Raw genomic sequence first — 9,111 nt, 5'->3', positions numbered from 1 at the left:
AAGCAGAGCAATGAAACAATGTATCAAATATTAAATGAACATCAGATTAAGCCAAACTTCCTGTTCATTTCGACAAGGACAATCTTAAATCTTCATTTAGTTTATATAAAATTTAACGTATTTTAATAATTGTACAAGATACCATGTACTAGAAATAAAAAATGCAAAGCATCTTCTCTTGGATATGTGGGCTAAACTTTCGAGAGTAGGAGCATGTACATGTGCACACACACACACACACACACGGACACTGGAAATCTCCTCTCTCATTCTTTGGGTACCAAGGTACATGCAAAAATATAGACTTAGTTGGGTTCCAAGCTAGGTTTCTTGGATTGCAAGTAACCAAAATGGACTTTGGCTAACTAATTTGGCTAATTTAGCAGAAATTTGTTGGAAGGGATGGAATTGCTTACAGAATCAGTGGGAGGCTGAAGAAGCGGGCTTGGAAATGGACGTGAACCAAGGCAGCTCTAGTCAGCAGTAATTATTTTATAGCATCAGAGTGCTGAGGCTCACTGTGAATGAGCCCCAACCATTTTCATTCTGTTCTTTTCTTGATTGAAACTGAGATTCCTGACAGAGAGTAAGCATCCAATTGGTCTATTTTCTCAGATGTTCATCCTTGAAAGTAGAGATTGGGACATCTCCATCAACTGACCAACTAGACTGTATCCAATAGGAGAGGGATTGGTCTCTTAAAGGATGGATGCTAGGCAGCCAAAACTAGCAAGCAAACAGTCCAGGGTATGAGAGTGAATACGTTTTAGTCCTTGGAAAGCTGTTCCTAACCCTGAGTGGAGAGCTGATCATCCTCTCTTAGACCATTTCCAAAAAAGAAATGGTATGATGGAATGAGCTCCTGGTGTGATGTCTGATGACATGGATCTCATACCGCTCAGCTTTGTGACTTTTTGCAACTCTCTTATCCTTTTTGCGACCTAGTTTCCTCATCTCGCCTGTCTCACACAGTTATTACGGACACCAAGAGCAATGTACATTAGTGCATGTGAAAGCACTTTCTAAAACTGGAAAATGGTTTCCAAATGTGTCTGTGAGTTTGAGACCCTCTGTTAGTGACTGCGAGAACCCAAAGGGAGACACAAAGGCCCAGCAGCGTGTTTGGATCCTGCGCATGACTGGATCTAAGATCTTTGTCAGTTCATGGATGTGTGTCCTTGATGGATTACACAGGTGAAATGATTGTCAGGAAACCTAATTTTAGGTGAAATCTGGTATCCACCAGACTTAGGCCATACCTTATAAAGCAAATTCTTCACTTCCCTTTTCCTAGAACAATCTGTTCCGTGTTGCTGGTTCCCAGTAGTCCTTAGGCTTCAGGCATCTGTCTGGATTTTGGGTTCTTAAATGATAAATGGAAAACATACACAGAAAGGTCATACTTTATTTGAGGAATATGCTCCTAGAGTCCTTGCATAATTCGAAATTTGCCTATTCCGAGACTAATAATGACAATAGATAGGAGGGAGTTTTGTTTACCAGCTAAAATGAGTATTCCCATGGAGCCCCAGCATAAACTCAGTTTACAGTTCACTTGCCTCCTTCAGCTTTGAGATTAAATTATGTGTTTGTCAACAAAATTTTAATTTGAGAGATTGGAGTTGCCATTATTTCAAATTTTGCACATAAAGAGAGGCTCAGCAATATTTTATGTCACATTGTGTTGAATTCACGTGATTCACATCTGCATGCAATGGGGTGGCTCTGTAGTTTGGCACAGTGCTCTAAAGCCCACATGTTCTATAATGCCCCAGGTCAGAAGAAGCATTTGGTTTAAATCAGTAATATGTCCTCTGTCAAATGTATCCAATTTAGCAAATGCCTAAGGAGGAGCCTGGTGAAGCCAGGATACTTTAGTGTGCATTTCACGTTGACCCACCTGTGGAAAATTCCGATTTTAGTAAACATGGACGCTTGTGTCTGACGATTGTGTCTTGCTTTCACATGGGCCAACTTTTGTGAATTGATAAAGAGTTTGTTTCCGTGCTAGGCCAATTTCTCAGTTGTGAAATGAGTTCCTCTGCTTTGGCTGACGGGTGAGTGACACAAGTCTAGGGAGTAGACTTCACCCAGTTAAGAGGTAGGTTTTTTTTGTTAGTTTCAAGGAAGGCTTCCAACAGAGGCAAGCATCGCTGAAGGGCTGACAGAGAAAACGCTGGAATCAGGGGTAAGAATTTTGACCGCTCACAACAAACCTTTGAATTCCTCCTGCTTGCGTGTCATTTAACAAATGAGGCAAGTAAGGCCCCAGGAAGTCTACTCACTGTCCCAAAGTCACCCAGCTGTGAAGTGGTGAGGCTGGGCCGACCGCAGAGCCGAGTTCTCATCCACAAACAACCCACTTTCTCCTTTGAAACCAAGACTTTCAAGCTATTTTGTAAAGGAGCCCTTGAAACCTCCCCTCTTGTTTTCTCTAATTCTTTTCCTACCATATCTTTTAATGTTACTTTCTGAAAACGATTCCCAGTGTTATAACCACAAAATTCATTCTTTTTTCAAGGAATGATTAGGTATTTTGTTAAACAAACAAACCCATAGGCTTTTGAATGAGGTAAAGGAAAGTAATACATCACGCAAAGGAGTGGCTATACAAAATAAACTAAAATTGGAGAAGAAAGGACGATAGGAGAATTTTTGGATGGACATACAGCTTTCAAGAAGAACGCTTCCTAGTGTAGAGTTACATGAGCATGGCATAGATGAATTACGGAATAATTTTCCAGATTCCCATGCCTACGTCTTTGGTTCTATTTGGAATGTCTCCTCCGAGTTTGTCGCCTTTCTCCTTTTTTCGTGTGTGTAGGTCTGACTGTGACCTCACCTAACATTGCACTGGGAACTTAATAAATGAAGCTATTATCTCCTCTTCTTGATTATTCGTAAGATTGCATGCCTAGGTGTTAGAAAAATAAAAATAATCTCCTACAGTGGTCTGGAGGCTCGCAGTCTACAGAGTACTTTCTGCCTGTCTGATTCCACTCAGTCCTCACAGCGGCGCTCTGGCTTAGACAGCATGAATAGCATCCCCTTTTTGTGGATAAGTAGCTTGAACTGCAAGATATTTTGCAGCTTGCTAGGGGCAGGAGAGCTGGACTCCATTCCACGTCACTTGATTCTCTGCTCTCTGTTCTTGCCCTTTGGCCACACTGCTTCTCCCTAGGGTCATTTCTCAGATGCTGTCCACTTCTCCCTGGGTCTGTATCACAGGCCTTGCATGTCCACAAAGGGATGTGATCTGCAGCAGCATTCTAGCATCTGCCATCCCAGGCAGCACCTGCTCTTCCCCTGATGGCATAATTATTCGTGTCTCAATTCTGTTCTTCAATCCAAGCCTAGTGTCAAGCAGTGGTTCATTTAAATCCAGGCCTCAGGCATGGTCGGTAGGATGGTTACTACCTTGCCATCATGCCCTAACCTCTTTCAATTTGTTAAGTCGCTGCTGTTAGCAGAGCAGCTTCGTGTCCGCCTCCTCACCAGAACCAACCACCAACAACACAAGCAGGCCCTGCTGTAATTAGGTATTGATTTCATGTAACGTGTGTATACAGAGGAAGCTCATCTCATTTGTGGGCTGCTGTTATCTGTCGGTAGAACAAAATGTGTGATTATCAGTGGATATCCTATGGCTATCTATGGCAAGACGTAAACTCTAATCCATCTAATTGTAGTGACATTATGGTATGCCATTCAAGGGTGGACCATTTGTCTTAACGTGGCCTCTGCTGCTGCTGGCCAGCTTTCTCCCCAGAAATAGCTGCACAGATTCTTCACTGTAACTCCTGCTCAGTTCCAATTTGGCCCTGCCAGAATAGAGACTAGCAAAGTCCATTTACTATAATGTAACATGGCTGTGACTTCAGATAAATGGAGCACCAGGTATTATTTTTCTGCTTTCTTTGTAGTGGTCACCCCTCCTGGCATTCATCTGGTAAGCTTGCTCTTCCCAGGAGAACAGGACAAGAAATTTTGGATGGAAACAAAGTTCATATCATTAACATTGTCAGGAAATGCTGGTAGGTTCTTGAGTCCCCCATCACCTTTATGTGGCATTCACGGGTCCCCAGGCTGAGTTGAGATTGCTCTGCTTTGTAGATTTGATGAGGTGTGTATATCAGGGGGAGAAGCCCTCACGCCCACTATAGGAGTGAAAGCCTGAGGACCTGGGACCTGAGTCTCTCTTAATTGTGTGATTCCTCTTTCCATCTGACAGCTTTATCTCTCCCGAGCCACTGGCCGTCTTGATTAGAAGTTTCTCCCAACAGTGGAATGGAAGTTTCTAAATAAAGATATGAGCTGTTTGTGCAGGTGTGTTTGCTTGTTTGGAGTTTTCCATCATGGGGTGGGAGGTTGGATGGAATAGCCTATGTAGGTGGTGCCTTGCCTTTCTTGCTTGCTCAAAATATTGGCCTGGGGTATGAGGAGATGAACCAATTAAAGAGCCTTGTTTCCAGTGCTAGTACTCTGCACATAGCAGTTTATCTCTTGCCTACAGCTACCTGAAGTGACTTCCATTAGGTATTTCTTTCTTGCTGCCATATAAAAGGATTAAACATAACATTGCAGACAGACTGGTGTTAGAGGGAAAAGTGTCCAATCCTGTGTACCATTGTGGGTTATGTCTTTGAAGCTCACACTGAACTCTCCATTTTAAGTGTCACTTTATCACAGCCCATTCACCTGGGTGAGTTAAGGGTCCTGAGCTAGGGAATGGCAAGTAATTCCCAATCACACTGTGGAGGTATTAATTGCATCTTATGTCACTCAGGATCTAGTGAATGAGCCAGAAACAAAAGAGTGAAATATGGTAATCTTCCTTGAATGTCCTCCTCTCATGTATTTCAGCAGGGGTCTTTTAGGGACCATATTGACAACACTATTACACAAATCATGAATGCTATTTTTGGTACATTTAGGTAGGGAATGGAGGGTCAGTGGGGCACAAGATTTAGGCTTTGGAGTCAGAGGGATCTGGGTTCTGATTTTCCAGCTCTTTGATACTGAGCAAATAAGTTACTCATTCCCTCAGAGCTTGTCTTCTCATCTATATAATGCCAGCATAACAAGGATCTTGCAGGTCATGAAGATTGGGCAGGCAGCACTCATAATGTCATCTAGCTCAGTGCCCGATACATAGTAGACACTCACTGAGGCATCTTGCCGTCACACTGCCTAGTCCACTGGGTGAATGCCATTCTGGGTTAATTATAGCTCTGACTATACAGACCTTTTCTAAAGTTGAGTTGTATTTCTTTCATACAGTCATTTTAACTGTCTACTGAGTGTTTCTAAGACAATACCTAGACCCTACCTGGACTATTGGAAAACGTCCTGAGGGATTGTTCAAAGGGATCCATCCAGAGGCGAGTGAGGAGGCTGGTGAGAATTCTGCGGTATGCTTAGGAATTATCTGGGCACTTGCTAATTCTGGGCAGATTCTAGGGCCCTGCCCCATAGAATCTGGTTCAGTAGGTTTAAATAGGAGCCCCTGAAATTTGCATGATTAATATGTTCCTCAGATGATGACAATGTTTTTGGACCACACTTCAAGAAATACTGCCAAAAGCATATCAAGAGAACTACTGCGGGTCTGAGATTGTCAACTGGGAAAGGGCCACTCACGGGGGACAAGACAGCAGCCTTCCGATTGCCAAATATGTGTTATGTAAAGGAAACAATTTGTTCTGGAGCCCCAGGAGTCAAAACAGAACCCGATAGGTAGAAATTCCAATGAGGAAAATTTCAGCTTAATATAGGTAAGTGTTTTCTAAGAGTTAAAGCTCTCTAAGGGTGGAATATACTGCCTTCAGGGGGAGTGAGCCCTCCAGCTCAGGAGGAATTCAAGTTTGACTGAGTGGCCTTTGGGAATTTTATGTAGAAGACATTAGCTCATGCTCTTCTCCCCTATGGTACTTGATTACTTGTATTGTAATTGTTTACCTATGTGTCTGATGCATTCACTCTCGCAAGTGTTTATTAACCATTTACTTGGTGCTGATTCTGTGAAGATTAAGCACAAAAGTGCTGCATGAATCCAGGCAGAAGTGTTATCTCAGATGATGCTATTGTCAGAAAAGGAGAGGGAACTGGGCTTCCATTTCCATATTGGAGGAGGTAATGGGCATATCTGGCGATGAGAAAAGAGCGAGGGATTACTCACTGAGGGAAGGGGTAATGGGTAGACTAGCTTTACTTTGAGAGGAAAGGCTCTTTCACATCAGCATTTAACAGATTAATTAACCAAAGCTTTCACTTTCTTCCAAATGGGTATCCATTTTTGTACTTCTCTTTTCAGAGCTATGAAATTTCAATTGTTTCTTAGAAATAAAAGGAGTTATTAAACACTTATTTTTCTTGGCTGCACATGCATCTTTTCTTCTCCCTATAAATTTGTGGTCACCATTAATGTATGTACGATAGCCCTCCTCCTCCCCTTCTTTTTCAGAAATCACTCAGACTCTGTCCTCTCTCTCTTATTCCCAAGACCATGAATGGCAAATGGCAGTTGCAGTGAAGCAACACCAAGAGCTGGCTTCACACTCAGGAGAGAACGCCGCTCCTTCTTGTGGAAGATTTTAATTTTCTACGGACTTTTACGAGGAACGTCTTTCTGGATCAAGCAGAAGACACTGTTTCCGTCCTTCCAGGATTTCAAAATAATAGCACCATATTCTAGAGTCTAGACTCAGTTTCTGTTTTACAGCTGTAAGCCGGCTACTCACACCAAAACGGCATTGGATATTTTTAGGGTTGGGGCATCCAGGTGACATTTTGTTAAAAGCTTACATGGGCCAATTATTAGCCCTGCAGAATTTTGTAATTAGCTGACCTTAGAAACCTTGTCAAACCACATGTGCAGGTTCATGTGAAATCGTGACTCCATCAGACTGTTCTTCCTTGTACCTCCACTCCTCTCTCTACTTCCTTGATGGTTGTTACTTATTTAGTATTTAAAAAAATGTTCTCTTATTGACATAGATCCATCCACAAAAAAGTCATAAAGATACCTTGATCTGAGTTTCTTAAAACCCTAATATAGAGTGAGATTCTCTAAAAGGCCTACTTTTGGAAGTCGCTGTCAGCAGCAGATTTTGCTGAATAGGACTGTATGTGTTTAATAACAAGGTTTTCCCTTTTTGTAAACTATTTCTTGTGGATCTATTTTCTGTGATGCTGAGGTTACAGAAAAATATCATTTTTCTGTCACTGTTGGTGTTCTTCAGGCCCCCACTTTTAAGTGGACGTGATTTTGGAAACCTAGGTGGTTATCTACAACAGAAAAACACCTTATCCAGGGCCCCGTTGGGTGACTTGGACAAAGCAATGCAATTTAGATGGGGGAAATGGTATGTATTACGTTTTATAAGAGCCAGCTTCCAATAATAACCATCTGACCCTGGCGAGCCTATGTTTTCAATTTTCCTTTTAAAGCATGCAACAAGCAATGCTGCCAAAGCACATTTTTCTGTCAACTGTTCCCTGATTTGTGAGTTGCTGGGCAGATTTTCCATCTTCAGTGTTAGAAGACACAAACATCAAACACTTACTTTTCTCTTAAGAGTAACTTCTCATGCAGCTGTCTCATGGCATATGCTAAACTCCAAGTTTGTATTTGAAAAGGAAGTCCCTGTGTGTAAGTGCAGAGAAATAGGGGCATGATTTTAACCGTGGTTCTAGGTTTTTGTCTTGGTTTGGTCTTTTTGACTCAGATATGAGCTCGGTATCTGCCAATAGAAGAATGAACATAGCGCCCCATCGCTAACACCAAAATAGATTTATTGAGTGGCTGCTTTGTGCATTTCCTTTTGCTGGGCTCTATTCTGGGACAACTTATATCACATACCATATTTAACAGACTGCTTAATAAAGTAGCAGTTTGGGATTCCCTGGTGGGAGGTAGGTGTGATTTTCAGTGTAGCTTCCTCAGCTGCCACATAGGACTTCAGCCTGAGGATGTCTATGTAGGAGGTTGACTAATTTAAAAAATTATTCCTAGGAAATACTCTGTATCTTTATACAATCCTTGGTCTCCAGGGAAAGAAGTCCAGATGACTTGATTGTTACTTGGCTTGGTAAAAATGTTTAACCAAATCCTGATCTCAATTCCTGCCTCCCTTTCTTTTTGCCTTCTTTCTAAATCAAAGAGCAGTTTGACATTGGCATGGTTGTTGTATTGGTTATATGTTGCTGTGTAACAAGTAACTCCCAAACTTAGCAGCTTAAAACAACCAACTTTTATTATCCTTCAGTTCCTGAGGGTCCGGAGTTCAGGAGTGGCTCAGCTAGGTAGCTCGGCTCTGGGTCTCTAATAAGGTTGTGGTTAGGGGTCAGCAGGGCTGCAGTGATCTGTAGGCTCCACCAGGACTGGAAGATCCACTTCCAAGATGGCTCACTTACTTGGCTCTTGGCAGGAGGCCTCAGTTCCTTTCTATGTGAGCCTTTCCACAGTGTCCTTAGGGCTTGGCAGCTGGCTTTCCCCAGAGCGAGCGATCTAAGAGAGAGTGAGAGTGAGACTGAAAAAGCAAAGAAGGAAAGAGAACAAACAGGAAAGCCCAGTGGTTTTTGTGAATTAGTTAGCAAAGTCACACACCTGTCACTTCCTCTTTATTCTATTTGTAAGAAACAAGTCACTAAGTCCAGCCCATATTCAAGGGGAGGAGAATTAGATGCCATCTCTTGAAAGGAGGAGTATCAAAAATTTTGGAACACACATTAAAACTACCACAGTTGTATTTGTCATTTAAAGTTTTCAAAGAGTTTCCAAACATTATTTCTTCAAGATTTCTCAATGTCTTCCTCTCCTGTCACTGTGGTGCAGGATCTTTTGCTCTGGAAGAAATAGAGTACCTTATCAGCCTTTTGCATAAATCTCTGCTTCCAACTACTATCTTTTTGCATTCTGGGAAGAATTTGTCTTAGCCAGTGGAGAAATGATAATGTGCTGAGACATTTTGCTGTACTTAAACAGAGCACTTCCCTGTGGTTTTAAGACTTCCCATCATCATATTTTCATTATCAGGAGGATGCTATCACTGAAGAGCAAGTTTAAGTGGACTGACATTTATTTTGTGAGCCTTGAGGAGAGAGAGATGC

General features: G+C 42.0%; 1 pseudogene; it reads right to left on the bottom strand.

Annotated features, from left to right (window-relative positions):
• Positions 1-6,465: 6,465 nt before the first annotated feature.
• LOC124231425 (uncharacterized) lies at positions 6,466-6,661 on the bottom strand (annotated as a pseudogene).
• Positions 6,662-9,111: the final 2,450 nt, after the last annotated feature.

Source organism: Equus quagga, chromosome 1 (genome assembly GCF_021613505.1).
Source record: "Equus quagga isolate Etosha38 chromosome 1, UCLA_HA_Equagga_1.0, whole genome shotgun sequence".
In the NCBI taxonomy this organism is placed as follows: domain Eukaryota; kingdom Metazoa; phylum Chordata; class Mammalia; order Perissodactyla; family Equidae; genus Equus; species Equus quagga.
The sequence above is the reverse complement of the archived record's forward strand: the minus strand, read 5'-3'. Positions and strand labels throughout refer to the sequence as shown.